The sequence below is a fragment of the Engystomops pustulosus genome, chromosome 1, assembly GCF_040894005.1.
Source record: "Engystomops pustulosus chromosome 1, aEngPut4.maternal, whole genome shotgun sequence".
In the NCBI taxonomy this organism is placed as follows: Eukaryota; Metazoa; Chordata; class Amphibia; order Anura; family Leptodactylidae; genus Engystomops; species Engystomops pustulosus.
Window position 1 is genome coordinate 242,763,262 of NC_092411.1, and position 14,704 is coordinate 242,777,965.

Sequence of the window (14,704 nt, forward strand, 5' to 3'; positions counted from 1 at the left end):
AACAGTGTCCAAGAGACAAATCAGGACAATTGCTGCAGCATATATATACCTAGCATTATAGATCTATAGCTTTCTGTACTTTATACTTGCCTTCATGCATTTGGGGGAAGATGATGATATATACATTTCTATAATATTTGCTAATTAGGGCGATGTTTGCTTCATTTCACATTTCTCATTTGTTATGCTCAAGTCGTTCTGTCATTATCACTATATGTGTTCGCACCAATTGTATCGTAGAAAGGAAGCGTCAGCTCTACAAAACGCTGAAAGAGTAGTATTAATAAGAGAGGCAGTGGACATAAAGAACAGTAACTAGACATAGTGGACAAAGCAACTCCTTATAAAACGTGCCCACATCTTCCTTGGTGGATGACAGTGTATCTGACAAAGGTGCAATATTCTCTCGATTTACTGATTCTCTGTATACATCACTTTCAATGCAATCTTATTATACAATCATCTCTAAAATGTGCTCCCAATAGTATCTGGCATCCATCAGAAGTGCAGCAAAGTAAATAAATTACCAAAGCAATTCATTGTATTAGTGACTATGCAGTATAATGCGTATGCAGCTAAATGGATGACAAATATGATACAAAAGTAATTTTACACAAGCAAATAGGTGTGATTTACGCTGTACTGCAGCAAGTATCTCCACTAACACAGAAATCATTGGTTCTACATATATGTGACCAAATAAATACGGTGTGATTGATCGGATACATACAGTTTCATTACTATCTTCAACCTATGGTTTTAATGTCCACGTAACAGATGTCATTTTCAAACAAACAAGAATTTGCTTCTCGGTCTTCGTATCATAGATATGTTACTAAAGGGGCAGTGATGGAGAAGAATGTTCCTACAAATATTTATTTGGTCAATTGATCACTTTTGTAATTCTTCCTCTAACTATACTACTATACATTATTCAAGGTTTGGTGGACAATTTCTTTGGATTTTATTTATTACTGTTGTACATTGTTTCCCTTATTCCCCCTAGTATCTTGGTTTTTGGAAGAGACAAAATTTGATGTATTCACCTATGTGGAGGTTTTAGTTATATAGCTTAGTCATCAATTTATAAAACACATATTGGGTGTTTAACTAAAAGTAGCCCTACATGAGGGATGATCCATCAGTACCGCTCTGCTTTGGATGCGGATTGGGAGTTGTTTATTTTAAAAAAAGGTAATAATATGTTTCTAGTATCTAATATGTATTGAGTGTAAAGGTGCAGCTGATAAAGATGTTACTAAAATTTGCATGAGTCTATGGGAAAACTGAAGGCAGCAGTCTACAGATCAATGTGAATACAGCAAGAAAATACATTTTACCGGAAGAAATTTACAAGTTAAGGAAGCCTGTGATAACAGATTTTGTGTTTGCTGCTAAATATTTAATTCCTGTTATGCTGGTTGATCCCAAATTATTCTCTAGGCTTAAATAATGCAGCAGTTTGTACATTTGCCAAAAAACTATTTACAGCCAAATGCATCTCTTTCTGTGTCTAGAGATGCCTCGCCAGTCCTGTTTTAGTAACATGCAGGCTGTTGTCAATCGTGGCCCGACATCTAAACCCATGGAGACATGAAGTGCAATTACAGCAATTTTTGTAAAGACTTTTCTAACAATTAAAACATTTTCAATCTGTAACGTGGATGGGAGACAAAATTCACATGAGCGTAGCCTAACAGGACGCCACCTGAGGTACAAAGAACAAAGAAAAGTATGTTCTATCTTGGTGTAGGCATACAATTATACTTGTGGAAAATTGAAAAGTATCTGTGATCTGAACTGGACAGTGCCATTTACTTTTGTTTTACATCAACCCGTGTCTGATTTAAATTAATAAAACAGCACAGCAAACTAGATCCCTTCAAAAATTTCTAGTTGCATGGTTTGGAATCCTACCAGAGCAACTCGATATACTCGGTCGGTATATACTCGAGTATAAGCCGACCCGAGTATAAGCCAAGGCCCCTAATTTTACCACCAAAACCTGGGAATACCTATAAACTTGAGTATAAGCCGAGGGTAGGAAATGCATTGGTCACAGTCTCCCAGTGTATAGCCAGCCCCCTGTAGTATATAGCCATCGCCCAGTAGTATGTAGCCATCCAGTCCCCAGTAGTATATAGCCAGCCCCCAGTAGTATATAGCCAGCCAGCCCCCTGTAGTATACAGCCAGCCCCCTGTAGTATACAGCCAGCTAGCCCCAAGTAGTATACAGCCAGCCCCCAAGTAGTATATAGCCTGCCAGCCCCATGTAGTATACAGCCAGTCCCCATGTAGTATACAGCCAGCCAGTCCCTAGTAGTATACAGCCATGAACGAGTTGGCTCCAAAAGCTGACTCTTTCACGAGAACAACAGGAGCCGACTTCCCTCAGTGAGCCAATGGCTTACTGCCCCTAACCGGATCACCACACCCCCTTTAACCCGATACAATCGGGTTAAAAGTGGTCTAAAGAGGGGGTACTGGCTATACTACGGCTCCCTATTATACATGTAATAGGGAGCCGTTCAGAAGCCAAAAGAGCCGGTTCTTGTTAGTAAGCAGAGCCTAATGAGCAAGCTCACTAAGAAGAGCTGGAATTCCCATCACTACTCCCCACACGCAGCAAGGCCACTAGGAAAGTATTCACAAGGCAGACAGGAAGTCATAGTGCAAGTTACAACAGTTCACATTGTTCTTGCTACAAAGTGCACATAACACAATTGTCCTCTAGGAAGCAAATTGCTCTAAAGGAAAAAAAAACTAAAGAAAACCTTATCTGACCAGGACATGGGGAAACCACAATGGAAAGAAAAGTTAATTGAGTGGGGACATAAGCTATGATGCCAGTTCCTTGTGGTCAGATAACCTTGGCATGTGATAATTACTAATGGAAGCTGATTGTTTTGGCAGGGAATTTCAAATGTGATTTTGAGCTTGGGAAAGGAATTTCTCACATAAGTAGCAACACAAACATGGGTCATATGTCAGATATATATACTGTAACATAGCTTATCACATCTATTTAATCAAGGGTTTAAGCTAGTACTTAATATGAAGGACGTCTCCATAGAACTTGTAAGAGAATAAGTGTATCGTCCACCTATTTATTGGATACAGCAATAAACTGAAACTACAACAGAAGCCTCAGCAGAAAAGATTTGGGCAATACAAAAGACCCTAGTAATAAAATAACAGTCAAATACAAATTAAATACTGATCCATCTTATATCGTAATACATTAGTTTTGTGGCTTGGCTGGAACTATTCAGACTTATCACTAATTTTGTTTACTGTTTTAAAGCAAATCTTTCTACTTTGAATGGTATCAGGAGTGTAACTACAAGGGTAACAGCTGCTATGGGGCCCGCAATGTCAAGGGGCCCTAGCATATTCAGTGTTGGGTGTATATGCGTTATGTGTGTGTTTGGTGTGTGTATTCTGTATGTGTGTGTGTATATGTCTGTATATGGTATTGTATGTATTAGTGTTTCACTAATACCCGGAGAATTATCACAATACTCGATACTGATACAATACTTTAAAGAACAGAAAAAAAGTATTATCTGGATTGAATGTTTAGGGTGCAGTCACATGGGGCATTGACATTGTGTTAAGAAACAAAAACTTAAGTGTCTGGGGACGTGCTCTAGTGTCTTGTACATTTTTATTAATTCAATTTAACTATTAACTATTTAATGCAAAGGATCCATCTCTATATACCTTTGCATTAAGCTTGTGTCACAGTGTAACACTATGGAAGCTCTAGACAGAAAAAACTCTCGTTGACAACCAGTGACCATATACAATCTAGTTGATAGAGGCTCTGTCCTGGATCTCTATGGCAGGTAGAGGGGGGAGGTTGTGAGTTCAGATCCCTGCCTGGGCAAGAAATTATTTAATTGAATAACATGAAATAATTTAGAGACCTTTTGTGTCAGGGAATCCCTGGGAGATGTAGAAACACCATATATGGACAATTCACGATATTTCCCCTGTAGACGTGGCACATCTACACAAAGGATTCTCTTCCCAATGTCTCCTCTGAGGATTCCTCAGCAGACAGATGCTATATGTCTATGTACATAAGTATATAAATCTATGTGATTGTAGCTCACATGTGTCAGTATGCAAATATGTATATTTTTCTAACGGTGGAGCGTGGGCCCCATTCAGAAGTCGGCTATGGGGCCCTGTCTCTCCGAGTTTTGCCCCTAGATGGAATAAACATTACCCACCTTAACAATACCACATATTCCTGTGCCATCACCCCACTGTTCTCTGTATCCTGTCTTACAGTGTTGGAAATGTTATCACTGCAGTTAGTTACCAACAACAGTACCAGCCACCATGGACCCTGCGTCTCAAGCCCAATGTCAGATCAACCTGTAACCTATTGGCACCTCTAGCTGCACATTGGTCATTTTTTCATCTGTCATTAGTATTTACAAATCATTGGCCTGAAATAAAGAAACATTTGATAAGATTGTTTATACAGGTACAATGTTCACATATGGATTTTGTACATTTTTGGGGTGGTTATTACACAAGGATAGGAAATAAAGTCTTCAGTCCCCAGTGACACAGAAACAGCTGCTTGTCCTTATCTAAAAAAATATGCCATGCGGAAGGCTAAACACTGAAATTATCTAAGATTATGTATGGCTGCTAAGGTGATCACATAGAAAACTGATGTGCTCACTATTTCTTACATTTTCTGCACTCCGGTTCCTTAACGCTGGACATGATGAGACCTCGGCAGGGAATCGTGAAATATGCAATTATATAATATTCGGCTGTTTACAGAAGTCTAAGGTTTAATCTCATTACAGCTGAATAATAGTTATTTTACATCCCACAGAACTACCCGCATCGTAAAGGTGAATGGCTTGTTTTAATATTACTAGGAATCTAATTTTCTATGGTTATTTTGCATAGTTAATGTCCCCATTACAGCTTTAACAAGCTATTGTAAGACTGAACTTCTGAACCGGGGAATCTATTCCAATTCATCCTATGTAATGTATAATGGTTAGTTTCATCTATTAGTGTAATGAACACTACAAGCCAAGAAGCTATAGACCGTTATGTGGCTATACGCCTTCTATCATTTACCAATGATGTAGCAAATAAAATGAAAATAATAATACATAGTCCTTATTTACAGCTGAGATGTATAGTGCAAGAGTTCTAGTCATTAATACCACTAAATAAATGCATGCATTAAGTGTCAACTTAAAGAGGACCTGTCACCCTTGAAAATGACACTAGGAGCTGCTTACTAGAGTACTACCCAGCAGTGTTACAATTATAGCGTTATTGGAAACGTCCAATAACGCTAGAAGACACTGCAGTGATGTACACTAGAAACGCCGGACCACTCTCAAAGTGGTTCCAGCGTATCCTGAGGGGGCGATGACTGATGGGGCGATGACTGATGCATGACGCTTGGCAGTGACTGCCGCCCTATGGAGTGGACGGGTGGTCCGTGGAAGAGGCAGCGCCCCGAACTGCACCCTCATGAATACGCCCGGCGTTTCTAGTGCACAGCACGGCAGTTGGAATATCATTGTAACACTACTGCGTTTGTTTTAGCACTAGGAGCTCCATACTTTAGTAAGCAGCTCCTAGTGCAGTTTTTAAGGGTGACAGGTCCTCTTTAAAGGGGTTGTACCAACTATTTAAACTGTGAATATCGGTTACAATGTGTTCAGTGAGTGTCTGTCTGCTGGGTGCCCCACCAATTACGAGGATAGGACCCAGTTATCTGGGACCCTAGTTATATCTAATGGGTGGAGCGACAGGATGAGCATGTCCCCTGCTTCCCCATTCGCTTGTATGTGGTAGTTGGAAATTGCCACGTTCATCGCTCAGCTATCTCTTGCACTCTCTTACAACTGATTTGTGCTGCCCACTAGTGAGAATTGTACCCCTGTGCTTTTGAGTGCTGGAGCTACTTACTTGTGATCAGTGGGGGTCCACACAGTTGGAATATTATTAAAAATAGAGTCCATTGGTTATAGAATAACTCACTGGTGTACAGCACCAAAATAATGATAATGACGTTTACGGAAGGGTGATAATAAGGGAGTTGACTCGGCTTCTTCTTGGGGGCTGCCCCTCCATGTATAAACAATGTTCACACAAACCTATTGCATAGTGATAACACATCACAACACACAAAAGTAGAGAACATAAACTTGTTCTATTTTAATGTTTATTTAATAAAAGTTATATTTTAAATACTCATTTTTTTCCATGTTATCCCCCTCCACACAGTTGGACTGTCACTTTCCTTCTGCACTTTCTCTCTCCATTTGCCTGCTGTAATTTCATGGCAGCAGCACACAGTGGGAGGGGGGAAGTGCTGAGGGAGAAGGGGGTAGCCAGAGCACACAGGGGTTCTACTAGAGGCCTTCTGTCTCATTAGACTAAAAGTTAATTAGAAGAAAGGAGGCCATGGATAACAAACATAAGAAGATTACCACAGTCACAGCACCTGGATCTATGAGTGTCTCTGGTCCATCATTGAATTTGATTCTAGATTTCCTTTGCCTCAGAATAAAGTTAATGTATGTTGGTACACAATAGCACATATGGGGTATGTTAAAGCGCCCTGTATTTTGTGTATTTAGGCAACTATTGTTAAGGGTCACATACAAAATGCCAGTGATGAAATCTGATTCTATTTACTGTGTTTAACCAGACTTAATTTGCAACGACTTTGGCAGTAATTAAAGGAACCCACAAAACCTAAATTACCGGAGCAAAGACCATCTCTGCTAATAAATGCAGATCATAAAAGAATGACAGTGACTAATGCAATAGTATAGGCCAGTGATGGCGAACCTTTTACAGACCAAGTGCCCAAGCTACAACTAAAATCCACTTATTTATTGTGAAGAGCCAACATGGCATTTTAAGCAGTAACTTATTGCTACCTGTTCTTCCTCAATTTTCAATCGTATCAACCCCCTGAGGACACCAATACAATTGAAAGAAGGGCGAATGCAGACTCTCGTTGTAGCTTCTCTCTGGGATCTCTCTGTAGAAGGAGAATGGTGGGTCCAGCAGGAGGACCTCCAAAGACATTGCAGTTCTGTCAACAGCCTCTCACTTTTCCCACAGTTACAAACCGTGAATAAAATGTCGCTTTAAAACAGTATCCCTTACGTTGCCTGGGACTGCAGGATTTGGTTCTACATGGTGAAATCTATCCTGAAGTGATGGTCTGAGTGCCCACAGAAATGGCTCCGAGTACCACCTCTGGCACCCGTGCCATAGGTTTGCCACCACTGGTATAGGCCATAGGCCAGTATCTGTAACCTGGTTTCTGGTGCCATTTTTAGTTTTGAATGGTAGAAGTAGCAGGGAGGAGGGACAGACAGAGCAGGGAAGAGAGTGATACAGTGTAACAGCCTGTGAAGCCAGAGCACAAAGCCCTTCTGTCTCATTAGCATAATTTTAAACGTTTATTTTAAGAAGAAAGAAGGATAACAAATATAAGAAGATTACCACAGTCACGGTGCCTGGATCTATGAGTAAGTGTCTCTGGTTTATCCATGCTTGATTTGATGGCAGATTTCCTGTAAAGTAGATTTGCCTTTAACAATAGTAAGATAGTTGACATACGGCTGAAAGTAAAGTAACATGTCTTTGTAAGATGGATCGGAATATAACACCTTAGAGAAGAGATTTCCCTTTGACCTTTTCAGAGGTCGGAGTTTATTTAGCTGTATGTTCTCTTTCTGACAGGTGAATAGAATGACAAGCTGCTAAATAACTACAGCTCTATTTTCATATCTCGAAAGCATAAAAAATTCTGAAAGGAAAGTGTCAGCTTACAATAGTACTAAGACTTACAGTGTTTCTGCATCTTATCCAATATGTGATGTGCTATAGCTTCTAACCTAGTCCTGTTCTTAGCTTTTCTCTTCCCTGCCTTAATAGAGCTTTCCTTAGAGAGGGATTTACACCTTTTTAATGTGCTCTGAATTTTTCATTGTTACGGCTGTTCAGGGAGAGGAGAGCTGCTTTTGTGTGAGTGACAATTGAATCATTTGCAGAGGAAATAGACATCAACTCATTTTGTCTCATCCAAAAGTAAGGTCCTGGGTAACAACACTCTTAGGATTGCTGTTAAATGAAAAAACAAACTTTAGGGGCTTATTTTATACAAAACACCTAAAACAAAATGTTATGATTCTCGACACATTATGGCTCTCAGATGATACATTTTATTGGAATGGTTTTCGCTACCTTGTATGGCTTACGACTGCAAGTGATTTAATATTGCTGTGGGGCCTTGGCATGAACTGGAAGGCTGGCAGACTGTATCGCTACCAGTGTATTACAGAGTATCGTAAATTCTATGCATAACTAACAAAAAAGCTGCATTTTAGCTAGGGTCTGATTTAGCTATAGCCACAGCTATTTGTCTTCCTGGAAGAAAACCTTTCTAGAAGAAAAAATGGGTCTACTTATATGTTAAATATACAGTGGGTGCTGTGGGACTGAGAGGAGGACAACCACAAAAAGACAAAAGGGGGTGAAAAGTGCACCGCAGTGTTCTGCTTTACCTTCTAAGAGCAAACGCACAAGACTGAAGGTGCACTGGTTGGGAAGAGTCCAAGGTGCCAGACAAGGTGTCTCCAGGTTAAGCTTTACTAGACTTTTAAGGAAGTCTACCAGAAACCTTACTATACCATAAGTAATAACCTATGTTTTCCTATGATGTAGCAGATGAATAAATCATTTTGTACAATCAAGATTTAAAGTGTCATCTAGTCTATTAAAGAAGGCTTCACATCCAGCTGTGATTTTAGAGAATTATCACAGTTCAAAGAAAAGCTCATGATTGGGAAGAACACTCGTATGAATGAACATTTTGGTCATTGTTGTGATTGTTATGTAAATGAGATTTTAAGAGGGAGAATAAATTGTAAAATCTTAAAAGAGACAAGTATAGTCAAATGCTCTAATCCCAACTGAGTAGAGAATCCAATGGCAAAAAAAGGTAATACAATGAGGAGCCATGGATCCGCACACATAGAAGAGGTGTCACAGGGTAGAAAGAGGCATATCAAAGAAATAAAACATTGCACAACCTGATGATTTAACTCTCTACAAACAGTCCCTGGATAGTCCCCTGCAGGGAGTCTATTCATCAAGGGGAATATTCTCCATGTAGGGAAAGAGTTAATAAGTTGTCGCCTTATCTGTCTGAAGTGGACAGTCCTCAGAAGGTTTTCAGATACACTGCTCACTAAAGGAGAAGGAAGCAGAAAAAGGCTCAGAGAAGCTGCTCTAATTAAGCATATTTCAAAGTTTCCTATTAGAACCGGCACTGTTCATATCTAAAATAAAAATAAAAAAATAGCTTCAAAAGTTTGGATGGTTTTAAAATGACTGTGGCTACATTTAGCCTAACTCTCATAATATCTAATGCATGTTACTAAATCTGCTAAAATTACATTAAAAGTAGTAAAAAGTCAAACACATTCACTAAAGTAGCAATGGGTAAGTGGAGATTATACAGTAGAAAATGTTACTGTGTTTCCACTTTGACCTGCACTCCATAGCGTTTTGTAATGAACCTAACCGAAACACAAACAATGAATTCTCCGTTTACACCTACGCCTTCTTCCTGCTCTCAGCTTAAGGAAGCTCGTCTCTCCAATCTGACAGCGCTAGTGTTGAGCCTCAGCCAATATGTGAACAATGTTTGTGGCGCTTGACTTGCATTCAGGCACATCAAACTGTACACAGTACAGAATCCGATCCATACTAACAGCGCTAATGTCAGATGGTGGAGCAGTGACCTTCACAGCCAAGGTGCAAAAAATGTGAGTGTCGAGTGCAGCAGATGTTGCATAGATTTCTTCATACTCCTCTTCTTTATAATTGAGGGGATTTGTTAGTGTTAGCTGAAATAAAACATTGCATAATTCTTGTGTTAATAACTATATATTTCTGTATATGATGCTTTGTTTCTCTTTTTAGCGTAACTATTGTGTTGTGCCATTTAATTGTCAAAATGTACAATTATTCCTTGTTGCCGCTTTTTTGCCTTTTGTTGAAGTTATTCTTTGATTCTAATAGTGGAATTTCCTAGATTGTTTTCTAGTCCTATCTACATACAGGTTCCATCTGGGCAAGATGGTTTTCTGCCAAAATAATATAGCATGGCTAAAGCAAATTTTTTAGTTATGTCCTTCATATGAAGTATGTTTTTAGTTATCAATAGATCACGCTCTGTATTTTGTCACTGTATAACAGGAGAGCTTTATATTTCTATAAAACTCATGAGACTGTATGAGATAACAATAGCTTATGTATCTGAAATGTGTTCTCTTGTTATTATGCAAGGGTATATATTAAAGCAAATTGAGTTGTTTCTTCATTTCGGGACACCATTTTTACATAGCAACAAATTTTTACTTGCGTGGAGATGCTTGGTGATGAGAGTTCTCCAGTGAAACTCAAATTAGGTGAATTATGTGATCTGAAAGAGGAGATTCTTAACTTTAATATAACACCAAAATCTTGTTAGTAGGTTCTATAGAACTGAGGTTACGAGTGTCTGCTCATTTTTACGATTTTCTAGTTTCGCACGGGTAAATGGGCAAGAATTCACATAAAAGAAGGAATTCTAGAAAATACCTACCTATAAAATTCCCTACCCTTCCCGAGAATGCTAGTAGTTTAGTAGGGTAAAATATGAGGATAACATCCCTTTAATGCCCTTTCGCGTTATTAAAATATGCATAAAATAGGTTTTACAGAATTTATAAAAACTTTAAAGCTACATACTGTTGACCAGGGCCGATTCTAGTCTTTTTGAAAAAAGCCGCCCCTCGCGTCCAATGATGCTACCTCACACACTAGTAGTCAGTCAATGACACAGGCATTTATGACATCTAGCACCTTACAGTTGATGATCTGCTCCATCAGGATGAGGACTTCCTTACGATTTCTTCAGGCCATGGTTTATCTCTGCTGAATTCACAGTCAAATGTCTTCAACTCCACACAGAGCCCCTAAAAACAACCATAGTCACTTGTGTTATACTGTAAAACATCTTTTATATATTCCCCCTAATAAATTATAGTATCTACAGCACCCACAATTTATACCTGTACCATACCTGTTTTATTTATATACAATTCCCATAATTTTTTTATAACAGCCCCATATACATACTTTAATATAATATAAAATTAAATGATATACAGTTCTTCCTACAAGGCCACCCAGATTAATTAAATTCCAGCCCATATATACAGATCCCCTATAGACAGTATATAGCACCACGCCAAATGCTATCTATACACAGCCTCCCCCAGCAGCACACAGCCTCCCCCCTTTATACACAGCCTCCCCCCTTTATACACAGCCTCCCTCAATAATACACAACCTCCCCAAGTAATGCACACAGCCTCCTCCAGCAACACACAGATTCCTACATTACACATAGCCTTCCCCAGTTTACACAGCCTCCCCCTAGTATTCACTGCCGCCCTTCAGTAGTACGACGCCTCCCCCAGTGTACACAGCCTCCCCCTAGTATTCACTGCCGCCCTTCAGTAGTACGCAGCCTCCCCCAGTGTACACAGCCTCCCCCTAGTATTCACTGCTGCTCTTCAGTAGTACGCAGCCTCCCCATTGTACATAGCCTCCCAAGTATACAAAGCCTCCCCCCAGTATACAGAGCCGTCCCCATTATATACAGCCGCCCCCATTATACACAACTGCCCCATTATACACAGCCTGCCCCAGTATATACTGCCTCCACCAGTATAAGCAAAAGAGGAGAGGAGGCAGCAATCCAAAGATCTGTAGTGTGTCAGATATAAGGTGCACGCAGTCCGGGGTTCTGGTGCTCAACAAAACCTCGTGGAAACATAGTGATTGGAGAAGACCACAGCACCGGAAAGGTAAAGTTCCAACGATTTCTTTATTTACAATTCATCCACGTAAAAAAAGTTGCGACGTTTCGATTCACATTGAAAGCATGCTTGATAAAGATTCAATGTGAATCGAAACGTCGCAACTTTTTTTACCTGGATGAATTGTAAATAAAGAAATCGTTGGAACTTTACCTTTCCGGTGCTGTGGTCTTCTCCAATCACTATGTTTCCACCAGTATACACAGCTCCCCCCAGTATACACAGCCTCCCCTCAATATACACAGCTTCCCCCAACTACACACAGCCTTTTCCAAGTGTACACAGCTTCTCTCCAGTATACACAGACTCCCCCAGTAATGCACCTCCTCCCCCAGTATACACAGCCTCCCCCCAGTATAGCACAGTTTCCCCCTAGTATAGCACAGCATCCCCCCAGCATATACAATCACCCACAGTATAAATAGCCTCCCCCGGTAATAGTATATATAGTAAATGGGGCTTACCATCCCAGAGTTAGACTTTGATTCTATGAAAACTTCTCTTTCCAGACAGAATTTAGTAGAATTCATACATTTTGATCCTTCAATGTGGATAGCTGTGTGGTCATGTCATCCTGCCTACATTTAGATTTACTACCGTAAGTCTGGGTTCATATTTTGCTTTTGGACTTGTTGTTGGTCTTGTTTTCCTGGAAAGCTCTTGATGTATACGTTTAGCGTGTCTATATACTTCTACTGTCAGACCTAGGCCAGTAGAATATTAATTTGGCCTTTCGTCTGTTAAATAAACGTCGCCAAACAGCTGAAAACACAAAATAGAAAAGTACAATAGACTATTCTTTTTCATCCAAATGGCTTCTGGAAGGAAAAATATCCATTTAACGGCTGCCATAATAGCATAAGGGTGGCGGATGCCACTGTATGTCATTCATCACTAGCCACAGCTAAACGTAGACCTCGTCTTCCGCCTATAATCTAACTGTCCATATATGGAGACACCCTGAAGACTGAAGGTAACGAATCACTGCCGATTGCCAATGCGCACTTCTGCCTGATGCCATTCTGTGGCGCCTGTCACTATCCGCAACTAAATGTAGACCTTGGAAGAAGGCAAGCCGGCAGCACTCCAGTGAATAAGGGTTGTTTTATTTCACAAGTGTCTACAGCAACGTTTCGGCTGACTCTATGCAGCCATTCTCAAGTGAGAATTGTTGCATAGAGTCAGCCGAAACATTGCTGTATCCACTTGTGAAATAAAACAACCCTTATTCACCGGAGTGCTGCCCGCTTGCCTTCTTCCTTTGGACCTTTTTGGGTCTTGGAGTCAGACCCATCGAGCCTGCACCCATTTCAGGATTCCAATCCGTTATCTCACTGTGCCGCCCTTCCCTACCTGTGATTCCAAACGTAGACCTTGGTTGTTACCTCCCTGAAATATGAACACTGTCTGAATGAGATGTAGGTTTTATCATTTGTATTATCTTTCCTTCTTTTCTTGTGGTCCCACCACTGGTAGGACATGGTCCGGAAGGGTAAATTTAATTTCATATGTTATTGTTGATTTGATTTGCATAAGACATGAAGTGACAAATACAGAATATCCTTACTTCACCACACTAGTGATGTATCTATTCACACAACCCACGCACATGTGCTATCCATTGTTTTGATGTGATAGGCAGTCACAATTCTTCTAATCCCTTTAATCATCTCTAGTAGCAGCTCATGTAACTAGATTAATCCCACATAAAAGATACTGCAGATTTCCTTGGAAACAAGATCAACAGGTTTTTGTGTAATCAATCACGATTTGTACCTCTAACTAGGAGCCGAACGGGGGCTAATGATGGTAGTCTTACTCATCGTGTTGTGATTGAGCTGTCAATGTAGCTTTACACCTTCAGAACTTGTTCCTCACAAGGCTGGCTACGCTGCAGCCTCTAATAGTAGCTTCAGTTTTCTATTCCCTTAGCCTGGGGCCTGGTATATTTAGGTCACAACAGTGCTTAGATGTCAGCTTGCTTCCGGCGCAGTGTTATGCCGAACTCAAAACATTAGCCCTGACTATTAGTCAAAATTAAGAAGAAATAAATACAATCTTTCTATTCTATTGGTGATAGGCGCTGGATTTGTGTTGTCTCGAAAAACTTTGAATAAAAGAGTTTTGTCATTTTAAAATAGGTGTGGCAGAAAAAAAGTGTTAGGCACAGGGGCAGATTAAGACTTGCCATGGGCCCTGGGATGTGTGAATATTATAGCCCAGTGGTGGCGAACCTATGGCACGGGTGCCAGAGGCGGCACTCTGAGCCCTTTCTGTGGGCACCCGGGCCATCATCCCAGAATGAAGTTCACCAGACAGGACTCAAAGAATCTACATGCAGAATATTCCTACAATGAAAGGTGAATTTGCCCTCCTCCTTTCAGCTGGGTTGGTGTCCTTGGGAGGCTGAAGGATTGAAAGTTGTCAATGAACAAAGTAATAAATAACTGCTTAAATTACTGTGCTGGTACTTTGCAATAAGTAAGTGGCTTTTGGTTGAAGTTTGGGCACTGAGGCTCTAAAAGGTTAGCCTTCACTGTTATAGCCCCTAAAAGTCTGGAATCACTACCTACATATAGATGAAGAATCAAGCTTCTTAGGGATTAGAGGATGGATCCCTTCTGCCTGATTTCATTATGTGGTTTCAGGTTCTTTGTGGCACCTTGAAAGGTCCTGTACATGTGTATTGAGAGAAGGAACAGATGTACAAGGATTTTGTGGGTGAAGGTCTTTATCAGTATCAAAATTGGTGGGTG

At 40.2% G+C, this 14,704-nt stretch overlaps 1 protein-coding gene across 29 annotated transcripts in view; it reads left to right on the forward strand.

Moving 5' to 3' along the window:
• Window positions 1-14,704, forward strand: part of SORBS2 (sorbin and SH3 domain containing 2) — a 188,061-nt gene that overhangs the window by 57,176 nt on the left and 116,181 nt on the right. For 2 of the 29 annotated variants that reach the window (XM_072122709.1, XM_072122726.1), the window contains exon 1: window positions 9,706-9,845. The exons of 25 other annotated variants lie outside the window; for them this stretch is intronic. The gene's annotated coding sequence lies outside the window, so the exon portion shown is untranslated. Of the gene's footprint in view, window positions 1-9,705; window positions 9,846-14,704 lie in introns of those variants that run through there. 2 more of the 29 variants (XM_072122675.1, XM_072122819.1) reach the window with 2 other exon arrangements.